We start from the raw sequence: 16,428 nt of genomic DNA on the forward strand, positions 1-16,428 counted from the left end.
GAGTTAATCACAAGGAATTATCCTGGGTGGTCCTGATTTAATCAGGTGAGCCATTAAAAGAGACTGGGCTCTTCTAATATTAGAGAGATTTTAAGGAGCAAATGTTCTCTTGTTGGCCTTGAAGAAGCAGTTGCCATCTTATAGAGAGGACAACATGAAAGGGACAAATGGCTTGTTAGAATAATACCTGGCTGACAGGAAAAAGCAGGGACCTTTTTCACAGTTGCAAGGAACAACTGTGGAAGATTTTGCTAAGAACCAATGGGTTTAGAAGAAGACCCTGAATCTCAGATAAGAACACAACCCCAGCCCACAAACAACTTGATTTCACTCCGTTAGTCCCTGAGATGCCCCATTTAACCAGTGTCCAGACTCCTGAAAACTGTGAGATGAGAATTTGTATAGTCATAAACTACTAAGTTTGTAGTGATTTTTTACATAGCAATAGAAAACTAATACACTGGACTAAGAAAAAAATTGAATCCATCATTTTCTTCTTTACATAAGAAAAAAAATTCCCTCACCCCCTTAAAGTTAATTATTTCACTTTGGGGGTGTTTTGATTCCATCCTGTATCTTTGATGTCATTGTGTACTCATATCTCTAATGAACATTTAACCATGCCAGACAATATAGACAATCTGGTATCTCTTCTATGTCTCTCTTTAGATATTTCTGAGGCTTGTGCTCATTTTGGCTGCACATATACTAAATATCTGTAGCTTTATCTAAAAGAGTTGTCTATCTGTAATTGCTTTCTGAAATTTACCTTCTGTCATTCACTGCAAACTAGCTTGACCCCATTAATCTACAGAAGCATTATTGCCATGTTTGTTCATAATATTCTTGCTAATGAGTCCAGTAGACACTTTTCAGTTCTTATCATCCTTGACCACTCAGTAGCATTAATGCATTCGTTTTTCAAAGCAATTCTTGTGGCTTTCATCACATTTTACTTCTTCTCATTTTCTGATTTAATCCCTGACTACTTTTTTTTTTCCCCTTTGGCATTAATTGTTGGTGTTATTCAGGCTCCATTTGTCAGCTTAAATAGTATCCCTGAACAATCTCATTTACTCCCTTTATTTCAATTTCCATATATATGCTGATGATCAGTCTCTGGAACAGATCTTTCTTCTTTGCTTCAAACCTGTGTGTCCAGTAGTCTATAGGATGCCTCCATTTGGATAACTTAGGCATCATTAGTGCAATATACATAAAGTTCAATTCATATCTTACATCTCAGATTTGGTCTTTTCCTACTGATCCTGTCTTAGTGAATACCATCTCCCTGGTTACTCAATTTAAGGAACTTGATATTATCTTAGATCTGCTGTTAGGCTTCTCCCTTTCGTTTATCTCCATATTTATTCACTTACCACACTCTGCTAGTCTTACTGTATCATATTTATATCCACTTTTAAGTGTTTAGAAGGCACCAGTATCTCTTTTCATATTCTGCAATATCCTCAAAGCCAGTTTCTCTTTTCAATCTAATTGATCTGTTTCTCTGCATTGCACCTGACATAATCGTTATAATGCTCACATGTGACTGTGTCACTTCCCTGCTTAAAACTTGAATGACCTCTTTTTTTCTGGGTGGAATCCCAAACTCTTCAACAGAGCACACAATCCTTTCATCATTCTTCTATCCTTACTTTTGCCACCCCCTCCCCCACTGCTGTCCACCAACCTTTTCTGCTGTCCAGCTCCTTGCCTCCAGGTCTTCTCATTACATGTCCTCTGCTGGGAAACTTCCATGTCCACCTCACTTCTTTCAGTTGGTCCAGTTACTCCTTACTCTGAGGTTGAAGAAGCCTTCTCTGATCTATCATACATGCATTAGGTGCTTGTGTCTTGTGCATCATAGCACTGTGTCCTTAGATTTCAAACTCTGTTACAGTTGAGTGACTTTTCTACTCTTTCAGGCAATAACTTCCTTTAGGATGGGCCTGTTTTCTTTTCATGGTTGAAACCTGGTGCCTAATTCTAACATAGTGCTTAACACAGCATAAATGTTTTAGGAAAAGGTTATTGATTTTCCAAATTATAGCTAACTTTTATCATATCATTAAAATGTACTAATAAATGTACAATATTACCTATATCAGTGAATTTCTTGTTTCAATGACAAATATCCCATATATAAAACTATACTATCAATTTTTACTCATATAATATTTCCTAAAAATGAAATAATATAAGCAAATTTAGGTAAAAAAAAAATTAAGGAATATTTCCTTTATAGTCTGCTTATATGTCAACTCAGTTACTGTGTTTTTTGTCTTATTAATGCAAGGTTAGTACCTTATTCAACATAGTACTGGAAGTCCTAGCCATAGCAATCAGATAAGAAAAAGAAATAAGAGGCATCTATATTGGTAGAGAAGAAGTTAAACTGTCACTATTTGCAGATGACATGATACTGTACAGAGAAAATCCTAAAGACTCCACCAAAAAACTTTACCAGAACCGATAAATGAATTTGGTGAAGTTGCAGGATACAAAATTGATATGCAGAAATCAGTAGCATATCTATACACTAAAAATCAAGTAGCAGAAAGAGAAGTTACACTGTTTTAATTACACCAAAAAGAATAAAATACCTGGAAATAAACTTAACCAAAGAGATGAAAGACCTATACTTTGAAAACTATAAAACACTGATGAAAGAAATTGAAGATAATGCAAACATATGGAATATTCATAGATTGGATGTATTAATATTGTTAAAATGTCTATAGTAGGGGCACCTGGGTGGCTCAGACAGTTAAGCGTCTGCCTTAGGCTCGGGGTCATGATCCCAGTGCCCTGTGATTGAGCCCCGCATTGGGCTCTCTGCTGAGCAGGGAGCCTGCTTCTCCCTCTCCCTCTGCCTGCTGCTTCCCCTGTTTGTACACTCTCTCTCTCTCTGTCAAAAATACATAAAATCTTAAAAAAAAAAGTCCATAGTATGCAAAGGAACCTACAGATTCAATGTAATCCCTATTAAAATACCAACGACATTTTTCAGAGAACTAAAATAACAGTAAAATATGTACGGAATCACAAAAGACCTCAAATAGCCAAAGTAATCTTGAGAAAAAAGAACAAAGCGGAAATATCACAATTCCAGATTTCAGGATATATGACAAAGCTGTATTAATCAAAACATTATCATACTCACACAAAAATAGATGTATAGATCAATGGAACAGAATAGGGAGCCTAGAAATAAACCCATACTTATATGGCCAATTAATCTATGACAAAGGAGACAAGAGTATATAATGGGGAAAAGACAGTCTGTTTAATAAATGGTGCTGGAAAAACTTGATAGCTACAAATAAAAGAATGAAACTAGACCACCTTTTAGCACCACACACACACACACCCCAAAAAACAAAAAAACCTCAAAATGGATTAAAGACCTAAATGTGAGACTTGAAACTATAAAAATCCTAGTAAATTCTCTGACATCAGCCATTGCAACATTTTCCTAGACATGTCTCCTGAGACAAGGGAAAGAAAAGCAAAAACAAACTATTGGGACTATATCAAAATGAAAAGTTTTTGCACAGCAGAGGAAATCATCAAGAAAACAAAAAGGTAATCTACTGGATGGGAGAAGGCATTTCAAATGATATATCCAATACAGCATTAATATCCAAATATATAAAGAACTTCTACAACTCATCACCAAAAACCAACAATCCAATTAAAAAATGGACAGAGGACCTGAATAGATATTTTTCCATAGAAGACATACAGATGCCAACAGACACGTGGAGAGATTCTCAACATCACTAATCATCAGGAAAATGCAAATCAAAACCACAATGAGGGGTGCTTGGGTGGCTCAGTTGATTAAGTGTCCAACTCTTGATCTTAGCTCAGGTCTTGATCTCAGGGTTGCTTGAGTTCAAGCTCTACATTGGGCTCCATGCTGGGCATGTAGCCTACTTAAAAACAAACCAATAAATAAACACCACAAGGAGGTATCACCTTCTAGATGTTGGAAAGGGTAGACAAGAAATGACAAGTGTTGGCAAAGATAGAAAAAAAGAGGCATCTATTTTGATAAAGAAGAAATTAAACTATCACTATTTGCAGATGACATGATACTGTACAGAGAAAATCCTAAAGACCCCACCAAAAAACTTTACCAGAACTGATAAATGAATTTGGTAAAGTTGCAGGATACAAAATTGATATGCAGAAATCAGTAGCATATCTATACACTAAAAATGAAGTAGCAGAAAGAGAAATTACACTGTTTTAATTTCACCAAAAAGAATAAAATATCTGAAATAAATTACCTGTATACTCTTATACACTGTTGGTGGGAATGTAAATTGGTGCAGCCACTGTGGAAAACAGTATGGAGGTTCCTTAAAAAATTAAAAATGGAAATACCATATGATCCAATGATCCCACTATTGGGTATTTACCCAAATAAAATGAATACACTAATTTGAAAAGATATAGACACTCCTATGTTTATTGCCAGCATTATTTACAAAAGCTACGATATGGAAGCAACCTAAGTGTCCACAGATAGATGAATGGATAAGGAAGATATGGTATAGATAGATAGATAGATTGATTGATTGATTTAGTGATATTAATCATAAAAAAGAATGAAATCGTGCCATTTGAGACAGCATAATGGAACTGGAGGGTATAATTCTGAGTAAAATTAGTCAGAGAAAGAAAAATATTATATGATTTCACTAATATGTGGAATCTAAAAAAACAAAATAACAAAAAAACAGAATCAGACCTATAAATAGAACAAACTGATAGTTGCCAGAGGGGAGGGTTGGGGGGCTGGGCAAAAAGGGTGAAGAGGAGAGGGAAATACAGGCTTCCAGTTATGGAATGAACAAGTCACTGGAATAAAAGACACAGCGTAAGGAATAAAATGATGTTATAACAGCAATATATGGGGACAGATGTTAGCTACACTTGTATTGAACATAGCATAATGTGTAAACTTGTGAATCACTGTGTTGTACACCTGAAATTAATGTAACATTGTTTGTCAACTATACTCAAATTAAAAAAAATAAATGAAGCAAGGTTAGTGAAGCAAATTCAATAGTATGCACATTTTAAAATTTTATTTACATATCTATGATTTAAAAGTATAAAGCAATGATTTTAATAAAACAATCAATACAGAAATAACTTGTTACGATACTGCTTGTTTTTCAATTTATGTGGTTTATAATGTAATCCATCCATATTATCTTAAAAAGACTACATGTATACTAGTATATAAAAAGGAGATAATTGAAGTAATTATCTAGACTTTTTTAAAGTCTATTTATTTATTTAAGTAATCTCTATACCCAGTATGGGGCTCAAACTCCCAACTCTGAGAGCACTATTTAGTACTCAAGAGATCAAAAGTCCCATGCTCTTCCAGCTGAGCTAGCCAGGTGCCCCTAGATTGTTAAAGTAAAACAAAACAATGAGGCAAACCTTCTTAAATTTGAATTAAAATGGCAAAATTTCTATTTATACATTTTACTTTTCAGTTTTACATATTTTTTGGAAAAAAATGTTCTATTTTCTTAGTCATCTAAACTTGAAATCCCAAGACAGTTTTGAATTCCCTTTCCTCCACCTACTTCTTATCTGTGTGCCTAAACTTATATCCAACCCGCTACCAAGTTCAATAGTTTCTATCTCAATATCTCAGAATGAATCCATCTGATTCCCCCTTGACTTTCTCTTCTTCTATCTTCTCAATATAGCTCTTTCATAGTAACTTCCTAACTAGTCATCTCCTCACTCAAATTTGTCATATAGAAAGACTAGTTCTGCCATTTATTTACTGTGATGCAAAGATTTTCCATTGTTAAGTCAGGAAAAATGTCCTCAAGCTTGCTAGCCATGTGCCTGAATAACATGACTCCCTACAATATCATTAGCTACCCCTCCACTTCTTCCTTACATGAACCCCAATAGGAAACCAAACCCACACACTTCAGCCAAACACATCCTATGCTCTCCAACCTTTATATTTTTGTTGTAGTGTCTGCTAATTCTCAATTTTCTTATCAGTCTTTCTAAAATCTTACACAAGCACCTATGAGAAAACATCTACTCCACAAAGCAGTCCTTGATCTCCCAACCTGAAGACACCAGTCCTTCGAATCACATCAACATTCTCTATCCTCTCACATTACTTGTATCCAGATTATTAATATAGATATTTGTAGGGTTATTTTATTAACAACCCTCTCCTCACACCCCAGGCACTAGATGACAATCATCCTGAGAGAATAGTTTCTTTTTATAATTTCATCCCCCATAGAGCCTAATTTGGCATCTTATTTTTGTTTTTGTGGAAACAGAATTGAATTTTTATTTATTGACATACATTAGGAGAAAGCATTTCATTTATAAAATGAAGTAGAGTGTTAAAATAAGGAGTAGAAGTAAAGAGCTGTTTAGTTAGGATCAAGTATATTAAGAAAATTTAGTGCTCAACTTTGGAGTTCTATTTTAGTTAGATTCATTTTTCTTTTTTAACCTTTCTTCATTTTTGTTATATATGTCTTCATGTAGATGTAGCAATAGCTATTTCTCTTCCCTGATGTCAAAGAAATCTTCTTCTATTTGATTTTCCCCAGGGTTAGGCAGAGTGATTTAGAATAAACTAAATTTGACTTGAATCCTTACACATTTCTGAAAATGTCAAAGTTTTAAATTGCATACCTCTGTACAGGATTTGTGAAATCTTGACTTACTTCCAGATTCTGCTTTGAGCAACAAAACACACCATGCTTAAAATCGAGCTCATTTGAAGAACAGTGAAGTAATGTCTGTAAGAAATATTACTCAGACTATCACTTCCTCTCAGAAAGATCTCAATATGCTCAACATTAACTATCTGCAAACTTCTAGGCCAAGTGAATGAATGGAATTGATAGCAGTCAGTGACTTCTCTAAGGTAGGGAGGGTGACAGTGTGATTGGAGGGGAAAGGCTCTATTATCCCTGTATTTTTGTGGGGTACTTTTAGCAGCTGCACTTTCAGAAAGTCATTTCATTAATGGCTTTTTTCAGCAGATATTTCCATAAAATGCTAACCTGGATACGTTTCATCTTTACATTTTTCAGAGAAAGCTGCTTAATTTGGAGCATGTTCACTTCTGTTGAAGTGTTGCTGTTGAAAGCTGCATGTAGATCTTTTGAGAGGCCACATGCTTGGGTCTCTATTTTTAATTTTTCATGACAGCTTTTACACTCTCCTGAGCATGCAGGATCTAAGTTTCTACTGAAGCATGTAATTGCCAGCAATGACTTAGCACCTGCTATGTGGTACCAAGTAATGGCAAGTGGAAGCAATGTCAATAAGAGAAAATTGGCAAGCTGGAGATAGCCAAGTGAGATACTCAGAGACTCACATGCTCTGGCAAACATTCCCACTATTGCTAGTAGCACAAAAGAACTTTATTCACAAGGAATTTTATGTACTCTACGAGGTGCCCAAATCAGAGAAAATAAAAGGGCTGCTTTCTTGTTTAGAATGAAGACATGGTTCCATTGATGATATGTGTCCTACTTTTCTAAAACTATTCTCACCTAACCTGTCATTTTATCTGCTGCCTCCAGTACTTGATTTGCTCCTTTGGATTAGGACAATTTCTGTAGAAAGCAACTGTCAAAACATCTAGCTATGACATGGAAACCCTAGGAATGGAGTTGGAGATGAACCTGTAATTTAGCCTTTGGGATGTACAGGATTCATCTGAGAGGTTATTAAAATGGCAGATTCCTGGGCTCATTCCTCAGAGATTCAGATTCAGTAGGTCTGGAATTAAGCCCAGAAATCTGCATTTTTTTCTGAAGAACTAAGTCCTTGGACTAGACAGGAAAGACCCTGCTCTAACTTGAAAAAAAAAACCTATCAGCTTCTTTCTACTCAAAACGTGATCTGTGGACCAGCAGGAACATCACCTGGGAGCATGATAGAATTGCAAAATCACTGGCCCCACCCCACTTGTTCATTCAGAATTTGCATTTTGACAAGATGCCCAGGTGATCCATTTACACATTAGAGTGTGAGAAGCACTGCTTTAGCAAACACTTTGGATTTAGTTACAGGTGCTTAGCTAATGAGATTAGCTATCATTCTGAAGGAGAGTAGGACCCAGAAGAGGAACATTTGGATGGAAGGGTGGGCTACAGCCATTGGGGCATTAGGTGGGGAGATGGTGGTGGAAGGAAGGCTCGAGGCATCTTGCGAACAAGCTGGGGATAGAACTGGCTATGAAGGTAAGCAGGGCAGATTTCACAATGATCCAGGGGCCCTTCTGTCTGATATTAAAAAACGCTAAACCATATTACTTATTCTCCAGTTAAAAATATTCAGTGTAATTCATTTTCACTTTGGATTTTGTTTTGATAAATTATTATGGTTTGTTCATTATGCTTTAATGCTTGACGGCTAGGACAGGTAGACACTTTCTGAGCCCTCCTTAATTTGAAGCTTGTACAGATTGACACAGTCATAGTTGTTGAATAATTCAAGGTGGAAATATCTGATATTCTTTAGGTGGCTGTGATCTTTAGGCCTGTCCACAGATGCATTTTGCCTGAGCCAAATGATCTCAAGATTATTAAAGTTTCAAGCAAATCCTAGAAGCTATGTTCTCTGAATGAGTCCTGAATCTGGTGAAATGAATTCAGCTATTTTAAGCATCTATAAAGCAGAATAAATTATATGATAATAAATTAAATCACATAACCTAATGAATGTACTTCTTGTCACTTAGCGAGATAACTATTACAAGCTAAATACTAAAAGCTGTGTATTTAATTGATAAAAGCACATTTACTGCATTAGAAATACATAAAGTTACCCTGTAATGTCACTACCACACAGAGTTCTGTTTCATTAATTCCAAAGAGACACTGTACAAGTTTTATGGTAATTTTTATACATTAAATTTCTTGGTGTTTTAATTTGGATTTCGTAATCTTTTTTTGCCAAATAATTATTTAACCTCATAAATGCTAGCTTTGTAATAATTAACTGGTATTTAATTATCATATAACCAGTAAAGTTATAATCTCTAAATGAAGTTTTATTCCATTTAAAATAACTGCTCATTTTAATTTAGTTTTTTTTTTTTTCAGAGTAGTAGTGGGACTTTTTATGCAGGCCATAATGAAGTTGGTCATTCTTCCTAACTGAGCAAGCAAATAATCTCCTTTCAAGGTTAGCAAGGGATTTAGATCTCATTCTTGATGAAAGAAATACTCTGAAGTTTTATTTTCCTCTATAAAATAAATCCAAATCACATACTTTCTTCCTTTGGGACCCCAAATAGAATAATTACTTGGTTTATGACATAGAATTAATGACTAGAAAGATAAAAACATATGAAAACTAAGAGGTATAATTCGACTTGCCGTGCAGTGCACTGATCTAGACAGTATTCTTATCCCTCAATGAAAAGTAGCAAGAATCATACATATTTATTTATTTTTGATGTATCACTCTTTCCTTAATTTCCATAATGAGAAGAATCACCTGGGGTACTTGTTTAAAAATACCACTTCCTGGGGCTTTCTGGGAGATTCTGATTTACTGGGACTGGGATAGGGCCTTGGAATTTGTATTTCTATCAAGGACTTCAATTATTTAAGTCACCAGGGAAGGCTGGGGAACACTGTTTTCATACTAAGATCCAGAAAAAAGGAAATTCAGAATCGCTTGTGCCGAAACAAGAGTATAGATCTGTGCTCTGAAACTGGGCTGCGCGTTAGAAACCCTCTTTTAAAAATCCTGATGGCCAAGGCACATCCAGACCAATTAGATCATAATCTCTAAAGTGGGATGAAAGGGTCAAAATGAGTAATTTGGGAACTACCTCATAAAGGATGTAAAAGTCATACCAAGTGGGTATTTTCAGGGTGAAAAAGTTATGGGGTCACTGCCTGTTCACTGAGAAAACATAATAAAAATACTGAATTAGGAATCTAAGGTGGTGGTTTTAAAATTTGAACTTCTATCAGAATCACACGGGAAGGCTAGTTAAAATAGATTGATTACTTCCACTCTAGAGTTTCTAATTAATAGGTCTGGGGTGGAGTCCAAGATCTTGCATTTCTAATAAGTTCTAGGTGAAGCTGATGCTGTTGACCCAGCCAACACATTTGAGAACCAATATTCTTTTTTTTTTTTTTTTTAAGATTTTATTTATTTGACAGAGAGAGAGCGAGAGCACACACACAAGCAGGTGGAAAGGGAGGGAGAGGGAGAGGCAGGCCCCCCACTGAGCAGAGAGTTGGACATGGGGCTCCATCCTAGGACCCTGGGATTGTGACCTGAGCCAAAGGTAGACACTTAACTGACAGCCACCCAGGTGCTCCAAAAACCGATGTTCTAAGGGAAGGATAAGAGATGTCAAATGAGAGCATGGTGGGACCAAATTAGATTGAGCTCAACCCTGGGTAAAATGTTAATCTGCTAGAATACCTCCTACACCGGATTCTAATAGAAAGAGCTAACTGTTATAGAGTACCTACTACGTGTCAGATGTTGTTCCAAACATTATGTGTGTGTTATACATATATGTATGTATATTTCATTTATTTTAAAAAATAATCCTATATGAGAGATGTGCTACAATGATTTTTTTTTTTTTTTAAATGGGCTCCACACCCAAAGTAGGGTGGTGCTTGAACTCACGACCCTGAGATCAAGAGTTGCATGCTGGGCCAGCCATGCATCCCTGTAATGGTTTCTGTTTTACAGCTGTAGAAGTTGAGGTACAGGGAGGTTAAGTAACTTATTCAAAGCAATGTGGTTAGTAAACGGTAGAGCTGGAATTGGAATCTAGATGGTCTGGCTCCAGGGTTCATGCAGTTAACCACTGTTGCACTAGGAGAGGTGAAGGTGGACAAGATTTATTCAAACAATAGATGTTTGTAGCAGATTTAGAACTCACTAACTTTATCTCTTTCAGCATCTCCAAGGGGGCATTCTACAGAAATATTTTAGGAAACAAAATATCTGGACCAGAAATCAAAGAAAAAGGAAAGAAGGTAGCCAGATCCAGAAACAACCTTACATATGTAAGAGTAGGAGGAGGATCAATTTAGGAAGGAGTTTAAAATATTATAGCTCAGTTGTGCCTTTCTGAAAGAGTATGGAAATGGTATAAAAAGTAAATAAACCACTAGGGGTACATCCTACCAGTGCAGAAAAAGATGTGACATAAATGCTATTCAAGGGCTGAAACATGCATCTACTGAGGAATAACCATAACTGGAGAGGTTTTGGCTTTCATTAGGTCAGCAAGAATACAGGCTTTGGCAACAGCTATTGCAGTTTTATTTTATGAATCTGTAAGGGTGATTTTCAGTTAGAAAGATTCCTGCACTTATTTTTTCATTCAACCATCAGAAATTAATCTACCGAATGCTCAGCATCTAGGCACTAAGGATTCAGCGGTGAACAAACAAGAGCACATTCCTGTTGGGATGGTGCTTATATTCTAGTATGGGGAGTGGTAACTTCTTTAATAGATAAAATACTTATAATAATTTAGATGTTGAGAAAATGTTTTAGAGAAAAAATCAAGATGATGGGGGCATGCTGGGTTTGGCAGCAGTGTGTATGGTAGATGAGAATACCATTTGCTCATACAGTCAGGGAAGTCTCTGATGAGTTGATAATGAACAAAAATCTCAAAGAAATGAAGTGTGAGGGAAAAGGATAAATGGGACCTTAGAGCCCTAGAACCAGCCACCTGGTTTCAAAATAAAAGGCAGGTACCCATGTCATGCATGGTTGGGCCCAATGCATTCCTTTTTGCACCTGAAGAAACCAATGTCCACAGGAAAGAAATCACCCAAACATGACTGTAGGCAGAACTTCCTGAGGACAAGGCTTACCTTCTCTACATCTGGCAAGTGGACTGCATGGGTTTCTAGGCAATGTAATTCCTATGGGCTATAATTGGATGCTAACTGAAATAAAAATAAATAAATAAATAATAGATAAATAGATCTAGATAGATCTAGATATTCCAGGCTTTGCTTATCCTGGAAGAGAAGGAACAGTAGAGAGTACAGTTCAAAGTTTTGAATGGAAAATTCTCTATCAATTTGACCCACCAAGATAGGTTTCTTTTGATCAACAGGAACATTTTACTGCTAATGTATAAGAAAGAGCAAGAAGATATAACATTACATGAACATATTACATTCTTTGACTCACTGAGCTGTGTTTTCACCAAAAATTGGAATGGAAAGTTAAAACATTTCATATTTAAAATAGGTGGTGGTGGGATTTGAAAGGCTGGTTTAGTCAATTAAATACATTGAATATGAGAGGGTAAAGTGGGAAATGCACATATATATTTTTTGTTTTGTCTGATTTCATTATCCTGGGACCAGGATCAAATTTGCACATGCCAGGAGAGGAAGGGATCATTGTGTAAGAGATGCTATCCCAGCCATTAACTTTGGGCATATTCCTAAAGGACTTTGGGAGTAGGTAATAAATAGTTTTGTGCCATAAAATCAAATTAGGGCTAAGTGTGAATGGAATCCCATTGGCAAACTGTAAAGATAGTCTGTGATTTTTTTTTTTTTAAGATTTTATTTATTTGCGAGAGAGAGAATGAGAGACAGAGAGCATGAGAGGGAGGAGGGTCAGAGGGAGAAGCAGACTCCCTGCTGAGCAGGGAGCCTGATGTGGGACTCGATCCCAGGACTCCAGGATCACGACCTAAGCCGAAGGCAGTCGCTTAACCAACTGAGCCACCCAGGCACCCAGTCTGTGATTTTTTTTACCTGCGAAATTCTATGATCTCTTCCTGGAAATGGGGCATAGGAGAGCCATTGGCATGTCTGTTGTTATTGTTTGTTTGAAGGGTAAACATTAGATTCCAACCAGAGAACCACACCATGGTGGGGAGGATATGGCTGAAAGCAGGTACTAAATGGAAAAGGTGGAAAGAGAGGCAAATGGGAAGGGCACCCAAGAAGGGATGCAGTTATACTAACCCCAAGAGACAGTCAGAGTATGAAAATATTGCTCTTAACTAATTCTCTCAGGTCTCATGATGACGAGTGGCTGATGTTGGGAAAAGCCACTTGAGTCGTTTTGTGCAGAGAATAGAAACAGATGACTGGTAAGTTAAGGGTTCTTCCTAAAAACACTTCTTTATAATGAAATTCTGTCACATCAACTTACTAGAAGCTAACTGGAGCTACAGTTTGGCTTACAAATTGTAGCCTTTATTTACCACTTTGGGTTTTTTTCAGGTATCCTACGAGAAATACTACCATGAATTGAAAGGGAGAATGTTACTCGGGTCTAAATATATTTAAAATGAAGAAAATCAAACAGAAAAATTCCGTGACTGCAATGGAATTAAATTAGGAATGAATAAAAATAAAATAATCAGGAAACCCCCAAGTACTTGGAAATTAAAATATCCAATGTCAACAATATGTGATGGCTTGATCATTCTTGGCAGCCATATGCCAGGAGTTCTAAGAGATTTTAGGAGGATTCAGTAACTAAGACAGGCTGGAATATGGAGGCCCATCATCATGATTAAAACAACCTGCTAACTTCTATTTCTGGCCAAATTTGAGTAACTATACCACATTTCCCTTCTATAAACAACTAGAAAAACAGACAAAATATGTGAAACTGATGTTTTCAGACATTGGACGAAAGGTAGCACAGTACTGTGATGAAAAAAAGGAGAATAAGCAAGATAAACCCTGTGATTGTCCTATCTTTCTGCCTAGATACTCTTCTGCAAAGTGCCCAATATATGTATGTGTGTGGGAGGGAGGGGTATTGGGTATTGAGAAGAATATCGTGGTCTTGTTAAGCTAAGAAGACAGCTATTGCAGTTCAGGAAGACTGAGTTGTTAGCATGTGCAGTGCAGAGTACCGGAGTGGAATGTAGAGAAGATTCTCTTTGAAACTTACAGAATACCAGTCTGAGCGTGCATAAGTGAAAGTGCCTGAGGCCAATCAAAAACTCTTGGGGGGTTGTAATTTGAATCATTTCCATAATGTACACAGGCTGAAAGATGCTTAAGCTCTGACCAGCCAGGTTGGAGACACCTAAGAATATCTGGGGTGTTTAATTAAGACCCTAGAAGAGTCAAGCTTTGCTAGTAGACCTAGAGTAAAGAATACACCTGACTAGTCCTGAGAAACTTAAAGACAAGCCTCAAAAGGATAAAGCTGACCCGCAAGTTATTTAACTTCCCCCACAAAGTTTAACATTCTTTACAGAAAGACAGCAAAACCAGAATAAAGGTAAGAATCAGAAACAGTCAAGCCAGAGAGCAGTGGAATAACATTTTTAAAGTGCTGGTTAAATAGAACAAAACAAAACACATTTTTTTAAATTTTTTTTTTTAAAGATTTTTTATTTATTTATCTGAGAGAGAGAATGGGAGACAGAGAGCATGAGAGGGGGAGGATCAGAGGGAGAAGCAGACTCCCCGCTGAGCAGGGAGTCCGATGCGGGACTCGATCCCGGGACTCCAGGATCATGACCTGAGCCGAAGGCAGTTCCTTAACCAACTGAGCCACCCAGGCGCCCCAAAACAAAACACATTATTAACCTAGAAATCTCTATCCACTGAAAATATCCTTCATAAATGAAGGCAAAATAAAAATATTTTCAGACCAGTAAAAGGTTAGAGATTTTATTGCCAGAAGACCTGAATAAGAAATGTTAAAGGAAATTCCTCAGGCAGAAGAAAGTGATGCCAGATGGATACTCATATTTATAAAAAAGAATAAAGACTGCCAGAAACTGTAAATACATGAGTATTAAAAAAAAAGTATTTTTCTACATTAAAAAATTCTTTAAAATATAATTCACTCTTGGGGTGCCTGGGGTCTCAGTTGGTTAAGCATCTGCCTTCTGCTCAGGTCATGATCCTGGTGTCCTGGGATGGAGTCCCTCATCAGGCTCCCTGCCGGGGGGGCAGTTGGAGCGGTGGGGTGGGTGGGGGGTGGGAGGTCTGCTTCTCCCTCTGCCCCCCCATGTTCTCTCTCTCAAAAAAATCTTTCAAAAAAATATAATTCACTTTTTAATGAAGTTATAACGATCAGTGAAAGCAACCACAGACTTGGAGAAAATATTTGCTATACCCAAAAGAAATTCTAGGGTACTTTAGGAGTCTTTACTTTCTTTGGTACTCTACAGTTTGAACTATAATTTTACTACTGGCATGTGATCACAGGGAGGAGTTTATAATCAAATGTGGGGATCTGGCAGCCCTTTCTGCCCATGGGTCCTGTCCCCGGGCTTTAATAAAACCACCATTTTGTGCCCAAAAAACCCCTAAATGTGGGGATCTCTGTGTTGTTGGCATTTTTAATATTTGAGTGTCTTTAAGTATTTGTATAGTCCAGGCTTTGGTAACTTTTTTTTTCTGTAAAGAGCCAGACAATATTTAGGTTTTGAGCCCCATGTGTTTTGGTTATGACTATTCGAATCTGTCGTGTGCAGTCATAGACATTATGTGAATGAATGGGCACACCCAGATTTGGCCTATGGCTATTGTTTGCCAATCCCTGGATCACATTGTCTATCCTGTGATGAATTTTATTAGGCAAAGAGTTGGATAGAGTGGAGCTGAGAAATCAAAGAGGGGGTTAATTTCCTTTAAAGACCTCATAGGTAGTTATTTTATATTCTGTATCTTATATCTTCTGAAGTCACTGAGGAATCTAAAGCTGTTTTTTATTATTTTAACTGACTTTCATTCACGGTAGCTTCTTTCATTGTTTATTCAGTAAGTTTTGATTGTGATTGTGACCTGTACTTAATTTGTAGGAACTTGGGACCTGGATTGAAGGTACATTTTCAGAGAATTTGCATTTACTTCTGCTGGTCACCAAGGTATGTGAAGGATCTGGGACCATTTAAATTTTTCAATTTGAGGCTTTCCCAACTGTGGTTCTGGTGAACCCCAGGGTAAGAATAGATTTATGAAGGCAAATATCCAGGGGGGATTTTATTAGTAGTGTTTTGTGGTTATCATCATCTTCATCATCTTTATCACCACCATCATCATTATCATCAATCTTTTCCATCCAGAGCCCTGACAAATATTGGTAAGTTACATATCTTTTCTCTTTATTGCTCAATGGAGTTTTTCTGGTCACTCCTTCTCAAAGTGGACTCAAGTTCAGCAGCTCCATTTTGCACCACCTCAAACCTAGTCCCCCGATCCTCGTGCAGCTTCTAATCACCACATTTTCCAAACAAGTTGGGAATGTCCATCTACCGGACTCCTATGTCTGTCTCTCACTTGCTTCTGAACTGAAATATGGAATATCAGTGCAATTTATTAGGCTCCCAGAAGTCCAATGCTTTTAAATTTATGAACCCCCTCATAATAAAAATGTTCATAAGTGATATATATGTATATA

The 16,428-nt window shown here is 36.8% G+C and overlaps 1 long non-coding RNA gene across 1 annotated transcript in view; it reads left to right on the forward strand.

Moving 5' to 3' along the window:
• Positions 1 to 15,939, forward strand: part of LOC135362120 (uncharacterized) — a 125,482-nt gene extending 109,543 nt beyond the window's left edge. The window contains exon 4 of the long non-coding RNA XR_010406556.1: positions 15,830 to 15,939. This is a non-coding gene — a long non-coding RNA (uncharacterized LOC135362120). The remainder of the gene's footprint in view (positions 1 to 15,829) is intronic.
• The last annotated feature ends 489 nt before the right edge of the window (positions 15,940 to 16,428 follow it).

Source organism: Mirounga angustirostris, unplaced genomic scaffold, assembly GCF_029215605.1.
Source record: "Mirounga angustirostris isolate CCGP_5_RB_7025 unplaced genomic scaffold, mMirAng1.0.hap1 SCAF_1, whole genome shotgun sequence".
Taxonomy (NCBI): domain Eukaryota; kingdom Metazoa; phylum Chordata; class Mammalia; order Carnivora; family Phocidae; genus Mirounga; species Mirounga angustirostris.